Source organism: Tiliqua scincoides, chromosome 3 (assembly GCF_035046505.1).
Source record: "Tiliqua scincoides isolate rTilSci1 chromosome 3, rTilSci1.hap2, whole genome shotgun sequence".
Taxonomy (NCBI): Eukaryota; Metazoa; Chordata; class Lepidosauria; order Squamata; family Scincidae; genus Tiliqua; species Tiliqua scincoides.
Window position 1 is genome coordinate 159,684,934 of NC_089823.1, and position 18,290 is coordinate 159,703,223.

General features: G+C 43.2%; 1 pseudogene; it reads left to right on the forward strand.

Annotated features, from left to right (window-relative positions):
- The window catches only part of LOC136645172 (lipase member M-like), a 29,872-nt pseudogene that overhangs the window by 10,228 nt on the left and 1,354 nt on the right, over nucleotides 1-18,290 (forward strand).

The window sequence follows — 18,290 nt, forward strand, 5'->3', positions numbered from 1 at the left end:
GCAGATCACCAGAGCTTATTTCTTGGATTGGGCCAGTAATGTGCTTACAGCACTATATACTAAGGTAGCTAGGGAAATTTTCAACTGTGTTTTTTTCTATTATAGTTTTCATGAGATGGGGATGTATGATGTTCCAGCAACAATCCATTTTATCCTGGAGAAAACTCAGCAGGATGGATTATATTACATTGGTCATTCCCAGGGTGCAACAATAGGTACATGAAGAACCCAGTCCTAACAGCGTGCTATATAGGTGCTATAAACACATTCTGCTTGAATTGTGTGCTATTACAAATGTAAATGCAAATGCTGGAAATGGCAAGCAGCCAGTTCTGCTTGGGGATGGATGGTGGATGGCCACCACCTCACGTAAAGCTGCGCAGAGGGAAGTGGGGAGGGATAGAATGAGTTTGCGTGGGTGAGTGGGGTGGGGCCGCTGGGGCGGAGAGTCCAGGAAGGGGGCTGGTTCAGCAGTCCTGAACCCCTTCCCAGGCCTGATGCACCTTCATGGATCAACACAGACTTGTGCCACTGATATCTCTGGTGCAGGTCCGAGTTGACCCACCAGGCCCATAGAGGTTTACCCCGATGTGAGAGAACATTTGTTCCCTTATCCCAAGGAGGCGCAGGAGGCAGAAACTCCCCTGCAAGGTTCTGTGTCCTTTGGCATTCTTTGGCAAGACTTGTTCCACTTCCTCTGCTATCAGTTGCAGCATGTAATGTAATAAAACAGCAAATGAGAAGTATTAGAAATGCATATACCTTATATTACTCCTGAATTCTTATGGAAGCATCTTCTCTATAGTGTATGCAGCCCCCATCAAGCCCATAATCATGAGATAGAAGGGGCTGGTAGCTGATCATGCAGAGGTCACTGACTTCTCCAAAAGACTCTGGTCAGCTATGTTCCTGCTTCCTTTCAACAATATTATAAACAGGTGTGCCATGACTAAAAACCCAATATACAGAAGGGGAATTTTGTGGCTAAAGGGTATTTGGAAAGATGTTGAAAGACTTGGATTGCACAAGCCACTTGCAGAGACAGTAGAGCTTTCATTGGTATTTATTTTTAGAGGTCCAAAAAACTCAACACAGATGAAGCTGTATAGTTCCAAAAGTAAATGCTAGTATTGCCCATCATGCCCAGTGCTAATGCCAGGTTGCAAAGCCTACACAGTGTCCCTCGTGGTATCTCTTTGGTGCATTGGGCTCTAACAGTGACACTGGTATTGGGTATAAGCAGCTAGCCCGGCTACAAGGATTCTCTGATGGATGTGAGCCCTCTGCCCAACCTGGCCAGGCCCACATCCTGATCTCCATTTGATACAATGGCACCCTTTTAAATTCCTTCTCTTCTACAGGTCTAATTGCCTTTTCGGTCATGCCACAACTTGGTCAAAAGGTGAAGCTCTTCATATGCTTGTCTCCTGCCTACACACTGGTGGATACTCTAGGGCTGTTCTTACCCCTTCTGTTACCTCCTGAAGGAGTCTTAACAGTATGTACGTAATATAAATCCTCATATCTTATTATTTCCATATCCTTTTCGTTATGTGGCAACTGTTTGACAATCCCACTGCCATCCATGTTGTATTGATCTGAATAAAATATTAAGAAAATATCTGCTGAACCTCCAATAATTAATTAGTCCTTTTTTTGAGATTAATCAAGATTTGGAGTATCATCCATACAATTTCATGAGGGTGATGTCCTGTACTCCTGCAGTTGATCTCCTGCAGTTGGTCAAACCCTCTCATAGGGATATATGAAGCTGTCTTATACTTGCTCTGCCTAGTGGTCCAACTTGCTCAGTGTTGTTTATACTGAGTGGCATGGAGGGTGGGCAGTAGGCAGGTATGAGGGGTAAAGGGGTGGAGAAGGGGAGGATCAGAGTATAGATTGGGGCTGCTCAGAGGAGTGTCAAGGTATATCTCGGTGGCAATGGTCCAGTTGATATTTTCTACTCCCACCAGGCCTTGCCACACCTCTTTGGGTCCTCCCAGACTTGTGCCAGCCAAAGAGGTGGTGCAGATCTGAGTAGATGCATAGGATAACAGGGGCTTACCTTGATGGGAGGGAATGAATGTTCAAGAAGGACTCCTGATTGCCTTCTTGCCATTGGATACAGCATATTCCATGGTGCAGCTGCATCAATGCTAATTCTGGGAGATAGCATTGGGGCATAAGTGTTAAATTCAAGCCAGGGCCTGATGACATACCATGCCTATACTATGACTGTGGGCTCATTTCCCTGAGAACATGTACTTCTGTGTTACTAGAGGTTGTTCAGCCAGTGATGTGTGGGTTTAACCATGACAGGGGGGTTATGGTAGGAGTGTGTTAAGGTTTTAAAGGGGGCTTATATAAACTTATAAGAGGATTGGTGTAGGTTCCCAGTCTTGTCCCAATATGAGCAGGTTGCAAGAACACTTCAACTATAGCAGAGTACTTTCAGCAGTTGTATTAGTCAAGGGATATCACATATAGAGTAGTCATTTAACAGTCCAAGAGTCAGCACGGAGAGCAGTCAGTTCCAGTATAACAAGTCCAAATCAGTTTCCAATAATACACAGTCAAAGGTTCAGTCCATAAGTCAGTAATATCACATACATACAGTATCCAGCCTCTTCAGTCACTGGCAGCAGTCTCACAGTTACTCCATCAACTCCCCTACTGCTGCACTTGAGACTCCTCCTGACTATCTTCATATAGTCAGCTCAGCCAATCAGTATTTGGCTTGGTCACACCCAGGGTGTGCCTGTCCCAGGTGCTTGCTGATTCTGCTGAATCATTGCTCTGCACCTGCTCCCTGAACCAACATGTAAGCTTTGGTTCTGCATCACTCAGAACTCAAGCTGACAGAGTGAGCCTAAAGTTATGTAAGGGTTGGTCTGTTCAGTTCAGTTCAGTTCAGGCATAAAAAGGGTTGGTCTGAATCGGGTCAATACCTAGATGGAACAGTACCTGGCAACCCTATGCAGGACTTCTTGCATTCTATCAAAGAAAGATGAGATACAAATGTAAAGTGCCCTTTTCAGGAGAAATAAATCCTTTAAATAAATGCACAGGAGAGAGATCTATTGCTGGAATGTTACAGAGAGAGAGAGAGAGAGAGAGAGTGTCTTATTTGAAGTACTATGAATTAAATTTTTTAAGAGATTCAAAAGGGTTTCTGCAATTTATTTTACAGTTTATATTTGGGAACAAAGAATTCTGCATTTTCAGTAACAATCTGAAAGCCATGTCCACCATTATCTGCAGTCATGTAGTCATAGATGAATTCTGTCTCCAAGTAATTCCTGTGTATACTACAAAAAACCTAAACGTGGTAGGTGATATCTTAATTTATTTGTTTAAGAACCCCATATCCACTGTTCCCTCTAATTTTTCCCCCATTGTGTGGAACAGTTAATGACTTGAGTAATTTATAACCACTGTTATATTCCTTATTACTTACAATCTATAACCACTGTAATCTTAAAATGGGTACTGGCCAGTCTGACCACTAAGAAGTGCAGTACTGCTCATGCATCACAACTAATGGGGGGCAGTGGGACCTTATGTTTGTAATTGCCATTTTTATAGATATAAATATTTCTATAAACCTCTCCTTCCCCTGTCTTTTTTCCCCAAGCTATAAAGTCCCTGATCATTTAGGCAGCCCATCTTTGGACCTTCTTCCAAGATATCCTTTTCCTGATGGCAAAGACAGATGCCCCATTCTGTCACTTCTATCTGCATAGCAAAGAGGCTATCCTCTTTAGGAGGGTGGAAACAGACACCGACAGAAGCATCACTTTTGGCACAATCCTGAGCAGCATGCGTACCAGCAGAGCGCATGCTGTACTGATGCTAGCCATAGCAAAAGTGCCATAAAGCACTTTGTGATAGCATAGCAGTTGCTGGCATGAAGGCCTGTGCTGACCCTCACATATCACCAGAAGGAGCAGTATGCACCAGAGAAGGTGAGTTATATGCTGAGTAGTATGGAGGTGGAACGTGGATGCAGAATAAGAAGGGAGGATGGTGGTGAGAGGGCTGGGAAGGGGTGGGACAGGGCAGGGGAAGAGCAGCATTGGGGCACCAATGAGTGGATTGGACCCAGTAGTATTAGCAGTACCAGCACACATCACATTCTATCTCCCTTCCCTGGCCTAATCCACCAACATGGGACAATGCACCAGTGATTGAGCTCATGCGGGTGCAAGTTGCCCCATTGTGGCTGCTGAGGAGACCACCAGCAGCCAAAATTTCCATGCAGGAGACAGAGCTGGCCACGCCGGTGCCACTGCACTGCTGCACCATTGCACAGAAATTTGCGCTTAATTGGGCTGCCCATCAGTGATCTGCACCCAGGCCTGGCTGATCAAGCATTCTTTCTGCTGTCTGTACACAAGGCCTGGTTCTCCGTCAACAGGCTCTGTAGTGGGAGAGCAATAAGAGAAAAGTCAGAGGGAAGGGAATGTGAGAACTGATAAGTGTGTGGTAAGTTCCATACATGTGCAGCTCCTTTTTTTCAGGTACGAAGCTCCTGAAGCTTCTGCGCAGTTTAGAGGGAACAGTGCACATAACAATTCCTGACAGTCCAGCACTCCATTTATACATGTTATGTCATATTTTGAATATAAAAATACTCAATCCCCAGTGATACTTGAATCCTCAGTGTAAGCGGTGTACTTCTGCTTAATGGACACTGTATTTGGGGGTTTTAAAACTCTGTACTCATGCATTTCTTCTTTGGGAACGGCCAGAGAAGTAGATTCTCATGATATTTTCATCCTATTATTTTTCCAGAGTCGAGCAGATGTGTACGTTGGAATCTTTCCTGATTTTACTTCTGTAAAAACAATAATCCATTGGAGCCAGGTATGTTCTCAATATTACAAAACTGACAGCCCAATCCTATCTTGTGCAGGAACAGGCAAACTGGCTGGCCTGTACTTTATCCAGATCTAGGTTTGAGGTGGATTCTGTGCAACTCAGAATAAGGGCATTTATTTTCCTTTACCCCATGTTGTGTGGCAGCCACCTCAGTGGGGCTACTTGGATCTGTGACAGCTAAATCACTGGCCTAGATCCAAGCAGCCCGGTGTAACCCCGGGCTGCTTGGGAGAGGGGTTAGGATCCAGCCTAACTGCAGAAGCTGGTCCCACCCCCACCCCCGGGGTCTGGTCCGCCCACCAACCACCCATCACTTTCCCTCTCCCTGCCCCGAAATTCCCCTGAAATGACCTCCCTCACCTTTCCAAGCCCCCCATGTCTGTCGCCTTCAGCTGGCATGAACTCACCTTCCTGGAGCGGCACAGAGACTGGATTTGGCATCTGTGGGCCTTGCACCTCCTTGCACCTACCCCGCCAACTCCCAGGTCATCACAGAAAATGCAGATGAAGACAAACAGCATGTTTGTGACAGTCCTAGGCTGGCGCAAGAGACTTGTGCCGGCTCAAAGAGTGCTCTGGATTGCACTCTTAGAGATTAATGTCTGAATTTTTTAACCAAATCTCCCATTTTTATTACCTATGTGAGACTTACTACCAGAATTTGGCAACAGTTACAAAGGTCATCTATTGAAGTGTTATTTTCAAAAGTCCTATTCTTAAATATTTTTGAAATTATTTTCTAGTTAGTCTGTGATTCCAACAACAGTAGTAATGTATTTTAAAGGGAATGCTTAACCCATTCAAAATTTTTTAATTTTGATTAAACCCATTTCTGCCCAGTCCACATTTGATCCCAGTTATGTATATGCAACGTTGGGCAGAAATGGTTTAATCCAGTGGTTTGTTCCTCTTGTACAAAGAGCCCCCTCCCACATATGCTAGCATGTGGAAGGGGAAGGCGCATGGCTTTGGGAACCTAAAGTCTTTATTCTTCATCTGCATTTTCTCCAAATCTAGCTTTATACCTATATGGATGATGTTTTATAAACTTTAACATTAATTAGCACTGAGGAATGGGACGAACTCTGGTAACTTCTCAGAGTCTCAGACGTGGTACTTCCATGTGATTCTCCATTTCAAAGTTAAAACTTCACCTGATTTCAAACTCTGCATAATTCTTATCCCCCCTTTTTAGGTTTATAAATCACATGAATTTAAATATTTTGACTATGATCCTAAGAACAAAGCTGTATACAACATGGTAAGAAAAGTCCTTAAACTTGTTTCTAAGGGGAGTGAAGAGATACAAACAAACAAACAAGAAGAGGAAAGAATGATTTATCAAATATTTTGAAAGACTCAGAAGAATAGATGTGATTGTTAGTTAAACTTGCAGTGTAAACTATGCTGTCATTTGTAGACATCTTGTACATTTCTTGTGGAAAAGGTGAAGGATTGAGAGCACATCACAGAGACACAGAGAATTTATTTAAAGAATGTGTTCTGTGTTGGTACATGTACTTATGTGTCCTTTACCCTCTGGGTTTTAGCTTTGCTTCTTGTCCTTTTTTGATTGCCAGTATTTTTCTGTTTAACTAACAGACTACTACTCATATTTACATTAAAATACTTTAAAAATGAATATTTTTGTTTATGTTTTAAAATATTGACAGCAGAGATTTCTATCTTAAGGAACGTTGATAAAGAAAAATAGAAACTGAAGAAAAATCATAGAAGGGATATTAAGAAGAACTGATTGTTTTAAATGCTTGCCAACAGAAACAACTCAGCAGCAGAGAGTAACAAATGTGTATGTCTCTAATGTCAATATACTCAGAAGACTGCAAGTTACTCAGTCTTTGAGAGCAAAGTTTTCACCATACAGGAGAAAGTGATGGTGTCAGACAGGCCTTCTTGGGAAGGACATTGCACAGTTGAGGCACCACATGAAAAGAAGGCTTGTTCTGTTTCACATGTTTGCCCACCCCATGTCATGTGACATAGAGAAAAGCGCCAGATGTCTGGTGGTGGTTTGAGTATATAGGGAGACAGAAATGGGACAGGTCATTGCTATAGATATGCTGCACCCACACCATTTTGGATTATAAAGATAATGGGCATTTTGACCTGCATGTTGGCTTAAGCTCAGAAATAAATGGATTAATATAAGAGAAAATGTATCTTGGGTATATTAATACACGTATGTACACACCTATAGAATTATGCAATGTGAGCAATAAGGAGAAGGAGTAAACTTCAGTGCAAGGGCAGGGAAGGGGGGCCCAGAATATGAGCCAGACCCCTCCTGCAGAAGAAAGCTCACCAGCAAACAGCTCCTGTGCAGAATGTGCCCAAAATGGATATGATACAAGTCATGAAGGATTACACCAGCCAGGATCTCAGTGCTCTGCCTCAAACTACCAGCAAAAGAGAGGCAAACCCTCTGACCTGGCTGGTGAGAATGTGGGACATGGAAGGGTACTTGGTTCAGCTGACAAAATGATGACACTTAGAGAAGTAAACATCCACCACACCTTAAAGTACTTCTTCTGCATAACTCCAACTCTGCAATGCACGTGCTAGATTGGATCATTAATGCCATGAGGCAGGCATGGCCTGATTTCTCAGGAGTGGAAGAGTCTGCATGCCCTTAGTGAACTCTAGGGGAAGCACAAGCCCTACTGCAGGAGTTAGACTTGCTGGCAGCCTGCTACTCAGAGGCATTGGGGGAGGGGGGGAGATCAGGAAGCCTTCACAGCTGGCATGCAAGTGAGACTGCTCCATCATGCCCCATCTAAACTCAAAGAGTGTAAAACAGAAGCATTTCCAGGAAGCTCAGCAGTTTGATGCAGCCTGCTAAGCAAAGTACAAGCAACACAATGGATAAACATATAGATTTCTATAGGCTAGTTGTTTATGGCTAAATTGGCAAAAATCAGAGATAAACAGATATGAATTGTCAGCAAAATGATATGTGCTATTACTGCTATAAACTCTGTGCAGCTATTCCCCATCTTTCCCATCACTTAAGAACATAAGAACATCATTGGATCAGGACAAAGACCCATCTAATCCAGCTTCCTGTATCTCACAGTGCCCCACCAGGTATCCCAGAGAACACTCAAGACAGCAAGATACCTGCAACCTGTTACCACTCCCTTGCACCTGGCATTCTGAGATAACCTACTTCTAAAATGAGAAGGCTACACACATCATGTCTTGTAACCTGTGATGGAGTTTTCCTCCAGAAATCTGTCCAATCCCCTCTTAAAGGCATCTAGGCCAGACACCATTACCACATCCTATGGCAAAAGACTAAGCTGAGTTTTTTCTGGTTTGAACCTTGTCTGTGCCACAAACTAACTAGGAACCCAATTCTGTGGGCTCGAGCACCAAGTTTGCAGACTAATTACACACTGGGTAAAGAAATATTTTCTTTTGTCTAACTGTTTGAAAAGGAACATAAACAGTAAGAAATGTAAAGAAGGTGAAATGTAATTACATAAAGAAATGTAAGAAGGTGATACAGGAGGCCAAGAGAGACTATGAGGAACACATGGCCAGCAACATTAAGGGGAAAATAAAAGCTTCTTCAAATATGTTAGAAGCAGGAAACCCGCCAGAAAAGCGGTTGGCCCTGTGGATGGTGAGGGAGGGAAAGGGGAGATAAAAGGAGACTTAGAGATGGCAGAAAAATTAAATGAGTTATTTGCATCTGTCTTCACGGCAGAAGACCTCAGGCAGATACACTGCCCAAATGGCCCTCCGTGACCAAGGAACTAAGTCAGATAGAGGTTAAGAGAGAAGATGTTTCAGACCTAATTGATAAATTAAAAATCAATAAGTCACTGAGCCGTGATGGCATCCACCTAAGAGTTATTAAGGAATTGAAGAATGAAGTTGCTGATCTCTTGACTAAAATATTGCTGGCCATGCGTTCCTCATAGTCTCGCTTGGCCTCCCGTATCACCTTCTTACATTTCTTTTGCCAAAGTTTTTGTTCCTTTTTATTCTCCTCATTAGGGCAAGACTTCCATTTACAGAAGGAAGCTTCCTTGCCCTTTACGGCCTCTCTAACCTGGCTCTGTAGCCATGCAGGCACCCTCCTGGATTTCTAGGCTTTGCCTGCTGCAGATTGGCTTCTGATAAAGTGACCCAATTTAACCTGAATCTCTGCATGTTTAAGGGGGGGGGGGTGCATGGGCAATGACGTTTTCAAAGCAGAGTCAGCTCAAGGTATGTTATCTCACTAGGTGAGAAAAATGTTTCAGTCTTTGCTCCTCTCTCTTCCACTCCATTCTCCAGGTATTTGATTTAGCTATCTTATCCTTCCATCTCAAAACATAATACCCAAAATGGCTACAATCTATCAACCTTGTGTTCTATTTTACATAACCCTAGAAAGCTGTAAAAGAAAAGCTTTTACAAGGGGGATCAATGGGCCACTGACCTCAGGGTTAGTGTTGTTCTCCAGCTCAGGGGAAAAAGACTGGGGATGGAAGACAAAGAAGTATTGCCAGTGTTGCAATCCATAACAATAGGGAGGATTGTGCAACAGCACACAAGTCAAGGCAGGAAAATGGAAGGGTCATCCAACTGTACCATAATTATTAGGTAATCAATTGAAAGATAACAACAGTGAAACTATAAAGGATACCAAATATGCAAGCATAGCTATTATGACTCCTATCCTCCCTAAGTGGTATTATTACAGCATAATAACATGCAATGCTATGATTAATTGCTCACAAAGTTCTTAGAAAAAGAATCTAGGGAAATGGGACATTGTGAGGGAAAGAGCACAAATTGCTATGTCAAGTCCATTAACAACAACAACAACAGTATTTATATACCGATTTTCAACAAAAAGTTCACAAAGCGGTTTACAGAGAAAATCAAATATCTAATGGCTCCCTGTCCCAAAAGGGCTCACAATCTAAAAAGATGCAACACCAGCAGACAGCCACTAGAAAAGACACTGCTGGGGTGAGGTGGGCCAGTTACTCTCCCCCTGCTAAATAAAAGAGGAGCACCCACTTGAAAAAGTGCCTCTTAACCAGTTAGCAGGGGTAAAAACGTAGGAAAGATTTATAGGGCTTCTATTGGGCAGTTTATTGATCTTTTTTTTCCCCCAGTACAAAAACAGTGGAACTGTCCACAGTAAGCATCAGGCAGCTCAATCCTAACCCACGCTGTAACAGGCAAGTCTCCTGGCCTGCCTGTATCCAGCGTGGAGCTGGGACTGGCTGCTGTGCAACTTGGAGTAAGAGGAATTAATTCCCCTTACCTTGTGTCGTGTGGAAGCTACCGCAATGGGGCTACTCAGATCTGTGCCACTGAAATCACAGCCCAAGCAGCCCCGTGTAAGGCCCCCCTCCCAGGCCTGTCCACCCACTGAACTGCCCTCCCTTCCAAACCCCCCCCCCCCCGGAGGCCAGTGCAAACTTGCCTAATTCTGTCAGCACAGAGGCAGAATTTGGCCCCTGTGGGCTAGCTCCTGTCCTTGCACCAGCCCAGCCAATGCACAAGTTGTCACAGACATGCTTTATGGCACATTTGGGACAGTACTGGTCCAGCACAAGAGACTTGTGCTGGTCTAGAGAGTGCTCAGGATTGCGCATAATAGTATCTATTTGAAGCCAGCCATGGATAATCACCAACAGTGAAGTTACAATATTGGGTTCGAGCAACATTGACATTAACTCTGGTCCACCTTAGTTTACTGTAATTATTGTGGAGTTCTTATGGGGGTATGAGGAATTATGAATGGGAATGATGAGAAATTCTTCTCATAGCACAATTACATTAAAAGGCTGTATTTCCAGGCCAGACATGTGGCTGACTGCTTACCTAGCCCTGAATCCCAGCAGCCTGCTGTTGTAGTACCATTGTAATGCAGAAGCAATTGCTAGGGTTGAGGACTGAGTGTGCAGAGAGTTGATCATCTAGTCCTGAAGCATAGCTGGACAGTGTGTGGTGTGCAGATTGATTGTTGTCTTCATTATGTATGGAAGGGTTGAGAGAAGAAATAGGTATCAGGATTGCTGTGCGTTTTTGCAACACATATACCCTCACTTTTACTCCTTATTCCACAATACTTTTTAATGGTTTGGGCATTGCCCCCCTGTGATGATTAATGAGGATGTGAGAGAGCATTCCCTCCAAATGTGACTAACCCCCATCCATGAGATCCTTTAGTGTCAGCGTTTGGCTTGGTTTTATGGTACAAGTTCTTCAAAGCATATAGCAGGGGTGACTAACCCTGCCTTAACCTAAGAACCACATACAATAAACTTAGGCCCAAATCCTAACCAACTTTCCAGCACTGGCATTGCCAATGGCGCATGTGGTGCATCCTGCAGTTGGGTGGCATTCATGGAGGCCTCCTCAAAGTGAGGGAATGTTTGTTCCCTTATCTCCAAGCTGCATTTGTCAGTGCTGGAAAGTGGATTAGGATTGCGCCCTTAGATGTTTGAGAGCCACAAGAGAGACGCTTGATAGCCACCATATTTAAGAAGCGTTTAACTTCATAAATATATTTAGTCACCATGAACATTAAACTTGCATTTTAATTCAGTGGACTCTCAGTTTATACCTGGTATAAAGTTTTTCATTTACCTTTTATGTTGTGTTGCAGAAAGGAGCTCAACTGACATGTTTCTGAGAGTTGCATATCATATGGCAAGAGCCTCACGTGGCTTGCAAGTGCAGTTTGGCCAGCCTTGCCATATAGGACTTGGGGTGGTGGTGAAATTAGAGTAGGTGGCTATGTGTTGCAAGGTGTGTGAGCATTTCATTCTCATGCACACTTATTATTAACAGTATTAACAATATTTATTAATAAGTATTAACACTTATTTCACGGAAGATGACCTTTGGGTTTCTGCACATTTGATTCAGGCCTAATTCGGGCTGGAATTCTTTCCAGTTGGCAGCAAGTTCCTTTAACAACACTGATATTTTAAATATTCATCCTATGTGCATTTCGTACAGAAAAAGAGAAGGAAATGCTTACACTGAGCAAGTATTTGTTACAAAAAAAGCTACTCTAACCTCCTGTGGAGTGGAAATGATCCTTGTAACATATCACCTTTAATTGAGTTCAGCCCATACAGTTACTTAGAGCAGGGGTGTCCAAAGTTTTTGGCAGGAGGCCACATCATCTCTCTTACACTGTGTCAGGGGTCGGGGGGGTGGGTGGGAAAGAATTATTTTACATTTAAAATTTGAATAAGTTTACATAAATGAATATATTAAAGATGAACTTACATGAATGAATAAAGGTCTTGCAATAGCTCAAGGCCTATAAAAGGCCTTGCACAAAGCAAGGCTGGCCTTTCCTTTGCTGCCACTACTGCATCACTGTTACGTGAAAATCCCCTTTTCCCTTCCAAGTTGTGTTTTTATATCTAGTTATGTATTTTGGACTATACAGACCAAGCAAGCAGGCCACTCCTCCCCCAGCACATGTTTCTAAGGGCCATGGCCAAGCTACAAACACATGAATTACACAAACCCCCAATTCCTTGCAGGTCAATGTATAACCTAATCACTGTGTCTCCTGATTATGCAAAACAAGCATGCACCTACGGAGGAGGAAGTCTATTGTTCTTTTGTTGTAGCTTTAACACTCTTAAGCACCTTATGCAAATTGCCTCCCTCCCCCAGAGTCAAGCTTTGCTGATAGCGGAGTTCTGGACCCTTCCACCTTTTCTTTACATACTCCAAGTGTTACTGAGCATGCCCACAGCTCTGGGATACTTCCGGTCAGTTTGGATTGACTTCCAGGTAAAAGACAACTCTTAAGAGAGAACTCAGAGCACATGCGGTCTCTCTCTGATTGCTCTCTTGCGAGAGTGGTCCTGCAGGACTCTTCCTCCAGCTCCCCCCCCCACAGGTAAATATATCATGCGTCTAAATTTCCTCCCCTTCTTCCCTACCTATTCCTCCCTTCTCCCCCCATCTTTAGTCAGCAACTGGGTTTAGCAGATTAAGGAACCCCTAAAATACCTTCCTACACCCTAACCATTTCTGTTTCCTTTTCAGATGCACTCAAATACATAGCACATGCATCCACCATGAGTTAGGTACACCAGACAAGTATATACTTATCGATTCTCCATGTGTATTATGTTACCTTTGTGTGTTTTTGCAATAAAAATATAATCCTTTGATTGAAAGTTACCTTCCTCCCAGTCTCCTCATTAAGCTAAACAAGGGATTTCTTTGCTCTACGCTGTCTTGTATCCAGCCTATGGTCCCAAAAGTTTCCAGAAGGCTAATATAAATAATTCCCCTAAACAAACCAGCCTTTTTGGTAACATCACAGACGTGAAACAACAAGCATTGGAGGGAGCCCTCATCTCACAGCTCACGCAAGAGGTCAAACAGTCACCCTCATGCTGAGAGCAGTTGCATGGGGCCAGTGTGGGCTCCAACAAATCTCCAAAGGGCCAGAGGCTCATTGGAGACTGGGGGCTCCCTGAGGGCCGCATTGAGAGGCCTTGAGGGCCACAAGTGGCCCCAGGGCCAGGGTTTGGGCACCTCTGACTTAGAGTGGTGATCTCTGTGCATTAGTGACTGGTACCATGAATTTGGCTTCTCAATAGTAACTGAAACTGAAATGTACTGAAATACTAAGATGGAAATGAATTCCAATATACTTCCCACACCCCACCTTGCTCTTCTATCTCTATTGGCCTCTCTGCCAGCAGCATTGCAGTGGCATGTGGGCTATGTTATGATGGCAGTGCACTTTCCGGCTGTTGTGCCAGCATCTGTGTTGCATCCATCAGTAGAAGGGTGTCTGGCTGGTAAGTCTGTTGTGTGGGCATACATAGCACATACATGTATGCTGGATAGGATTCAGCCAGAAGTATTTAACATAGTTGTTGCTACAGTTTGTTGTTACTGGGCAGGAGAGCTGGTCTAGAGCAGTGTTTCTCAACCTGTGGGTGGGGACCCACTAGGTGGGTCACAAGCCAATTTCAGGTGTGTCCCCATACATTTCAATATTTAATTTTTAATATATTAGACTCGATGCTACCATGGCATGTGACTGCATTGGGGAAGTGTTTCAGATCTGTACTTTTAACAGGCTACTTCTGTATATAGTTTGTCAGTCAGCGTGGGAGGAAACCACAATCAGAATTTATACCAGATTGTGAAAGATCCATCTGGAAAGTTGTTTGTTCTTGAAAGATTAGAACTTCTTCCTTATTGTAAACCTCCCCCACCCTTTGAGGGTTTAGAGAAAGCTTGCATATGTGAATGCCTTGGATTAAAGTCAAAGCAATAGAATAGAATCCTTTATTGGCAGTGCAAGCTTATCTGCAACTATATACATTTGATCAGCCAGGAAGCAAGTTGACTTCTCTGCTGCACAGCTCAGTTTGCTGACACAGGAAAGTTGCCACAGTATTGGTTATTTCAACTGAAGAATCATTTAGGAGGTAGAGTATTCTTGCCACATCAGTAAATCCTTCTCTTGTTCTCAATATCAGATCCAGATATATTTGATGGATCTCAGTGTAAAAGGGACAATAAAAAATGGAGTGAACAATGATCTCAATACATCAGCATGAGCTATCTTATGAAATTTCCCAAAAAGAAAGGCAGACAGAAGCACATTAAATCTAGCAAGGGAGAAGGCTCTCCTTTGTTTTTTGGATAACTGTGCATCGAGTATAGATATGAGGCTACTTGACCATACAATATGGGGATCGCCAGACTTAACGGGGAACATGCTCTATTTGTCATGCTGTAAAGATCCTACCTTTCAATGTCAAAAAATCTGTGTTTGATGCACTGAAATGATATGGAAGTGAGCCTAAACATTCAAAAGACAGCTTGATTAAGTTAATTTTCTTTCCCAAAACGGTTATAACAAGAGGCCGATTAGATTCAAGGAACATCATGTAGAGTAAGCTTCGAGGGTCATAGCTGTAATATCTGTACAGCCAATATCTGATGGCTATCAGCCAGGCCCTGGTTTCTAGCAATGATTGGCCCATTTCTTGGCACAAGGCTGCATAAATGACACAATTCGGAAACCCAAGATTTTTCAAAGAAATGTACCTTGGACAGACTCCAGGGCATTGTTTAAAGTCCCAATCCAAAGAGGAATTCCACAAAATAATTGGAGAATCACTTTGGCATTAAAAGTCTTCAAGCCTGCTGGCATGTAAGGGCTACCTCTTGCAAAGAAAAAGCAAGCGATGGACTTAGAGCGAACGTTAGCTGTATTAATTACCATTTTCTGGTGAGTAGCCCAGGAGAGATTATAACGTTAATTTAGACCAAGGTATTTAAACTGTTTAACTTGTTCTAATTTGTGTCCATTTAGTTGCCAATTTTACAGCTTCCATGTTCTAGAGAACACAACTATTTTAGACTTGTCAAAATTCAGCTGTAAATGGTTTTTTGACAAATACTCCAAACACTTTTTCAAAAGGCGTTTTAACCCCAAACGGTTGTGGGACATTATTATGGCATCATTGGCATATAGGAGGACTGGTACCTGAGTGGATCATAATCTGGGACAGTGCCCATCCACCTCAGAGAGTGAACCAAATAATTAATAAATAGAGTAAATAGGGTAGGGGCCAGCACACACACTTGTTTGACTCTCTTGTTTGACACAATTTTCCTTGTAAGGTTCCCCGCAGAGGTACACTTTAACTGGCAAGTGGTGTTCTGATGGAGCCTCCTTATAAGGAATAATAGTCTCTTGTCCATTTATAACTTTTCTAATTTACTCCAGAGTATCTCTTTACCTATAGAGTCAAAGGCTGCTTTTAAATCTAGAAAGGCTGTATAAAATCTAGATCTTGTCTTCCTAATATATTTCTCAATCAAGTATGAAAGGATGGTACAGTGGTCCAGGGTAGATTTACCCTGTTGAAATCCCACCTGCTCAGGACCCAGAATCTTCTGGTCAGATATCCAAAAAATAAGCTTGGCGCGCAAATATTTAGCATATAATTTCCCTACAGCAGACTGATCACTCTGTAATTTGAAGCTGTCCCTGTGTCACTCTTTTTTAAAGATTGGAACTACAATTGCATTTGTCCATGACACTAGCATAATACCCATTCTATCAACCTTATGTCTTGCCACAGCTCCTCCCCACTGGGCCTCAAGCCCACTTAAGGCTGATTAATTTCCCTTGTTTACTCATCAGTGCAGCAAGCAAAAGTCAGAGTCAGTTCCTCGTCCAATCAACAAAAGTTGCCAAATCAGAGTCTAGATCCAATATGCCAAGTCACAGTCCAAGGTCAGTTTTCAGGTAAGCCAGTCCAATCAGTCAGAGGTGGCAAGTCAGAGTCCAGAGCCAATAATCTGAGTCGTAGGGTAGGGTAGGGTAGGGTAGGGTAGGGTAGGGTAGGGTAGGGTCCGGTCCGGTCCGGTCCGGTCCGGTCCGGTCCGGTCCCCTCCAACATACACTCCTTCTACAACCCACAAACACTTCCTACCTCAGGTGCTCCTTATATCCCTAAGGGCCCTATTGCCTTCAAGTGGCTGCAGCTGTGCAGCACACTCTGCTGGATGCCCAGGCCTTATCCTTAAAGGGGCCACTGCTGACACCACATCTACCTCCTCACCAGATCTTCCGTGATTCCAATACACCATAGTGAACAGGGTAGCCAACAGAGGTGCCCACCAATTTGGGTCAGCTTTTAGAAGCTCAGTTGGAATCATATCTGGTCTGGGGGGCCTTCCCTATTTTTAATTTACAAATAAGTTCTTTCATTTCCTCTGGTGATACTGGAGGCCAATCTGGAAGATCTTTTAAACCAGAACACAAGGATCAGTGCAAGTCAGGTCCCTCTCAAAGAATAGGGTTTGAAAATGCTTAAGCCAGCCATCAGGGGAAATGATAGACAAATCTGGACTAGCCACATGGCAGGAATTCTTCACAATAGTCCAGAATTGTTTAGAGTTCTTTTGGGAAATTGCTTGTAGTAGCCTTTCCCATTGTTCATTAATGAACTCTAGTCTTTTCCTCTTGATAACCTGACTCAGTTGATTTTTTAAGGTGAAATAATGTGATGGAAGTCTTGTCATTTGGGAATCCCTATAATTACGATAGCAATCACAAAACTGTACTTTAAGATTCTTATACTCCCTATCAAACTCCCTATCAATACTGTTAATAATAATAATAATAATAATAATAATAATAATAATAATAATAATAATAATAATAATAAACCAGGGCTCGCTGGAGATCCCCTCTTCTATTTCTCACCTGGGTATTGCAACTAAGTTCTGATAGATTATATGATATTAATTCTTCATAAATTTTGAGTTGCATAGTGAAGTCACAAATGTGCTCCTGCACTGGGCCCACAGTCTGCTGCCTCATGGCTTGCCCAAACTGCTGGGCAGTGGAGAGGTGAGTGGAGACATGGGGAGAGGCAGGGGGGAGAGGTGTTCCAGGGCAAGGGGGAAGTGGGGGGTGCCACAACTGCCTCATGCATCGGGCAGCTCAGGATTTGGGTTGTTACTTGTGAGAGGAAAAGACTCAGGCATAGAAGAAAACCCAACCAAGGTCCCATGGCACCTTAAAAGATTAACAAATTTGCTTCAGCATAAGCCTGTAGTCTGCATCAGGCTACAGATGCATGAAATAAAATCCTCACTAGGCAGGAATACAAGAAGTAGAAGAAGGAACAGTTAACAAAGGGACAGGTCAGGGCTGCTCTTGCAGGTTGATGTCAGGAAGCACAGAATAAGCTGAAGGTGGCAAGGGATGCCAAAAACAACAAAAAGGGGGTGTTTAGTGCTGTCTGAAACAAAAGAAAGGTCAAGTAAACAGGAGGGTTGTTGCATGGAGAAGATGGGGAAGTGATAATGGAGAGAAGATGAGGCTATTCAGTTTTCATTTTTACAGTCCAGGGAGTAGAAGGAGGAGCAGTGAAGGCAAGTAGATGGACAGAGATGGGTGTCCCCCCACAAACCTGATGCCTGAAGCAACTACTTCAGTTGGCCTCATGGTTGGGCCAGCCCTGTGTGACACTGTCATCTCTAGGTTTATAAATCCTAGAGTCCTGGACAGGGACTGCCCCAGTATTGCCCCAGTCTGTCAATGGAAATGACTATTGTTTCAGTGGAAGTCATGTCCACTCAGTCTATGAGTGCAAGAACCACACTCCTGGAACTGCATAAAAAAGTAGTTGAAAAGTACTCAGTTTTTTCCACCTGGGATTTATGTTTTCCTTTGCTTGCCTTGTAACCTCTGTGCCCACCTTTGTCAGCAATCCCCCTTCCAGTTTGTGCAGCCCCTGGCTGCTGTATGAGTCATGCCTGGCTTTCTTCATTGCTTTTCCCATTGATTATGCTCTTCCTTCAGCCCTTTACCATAGACTCCTTCCATTGTTTACTGATCACCTACCTGGCCTCCATTC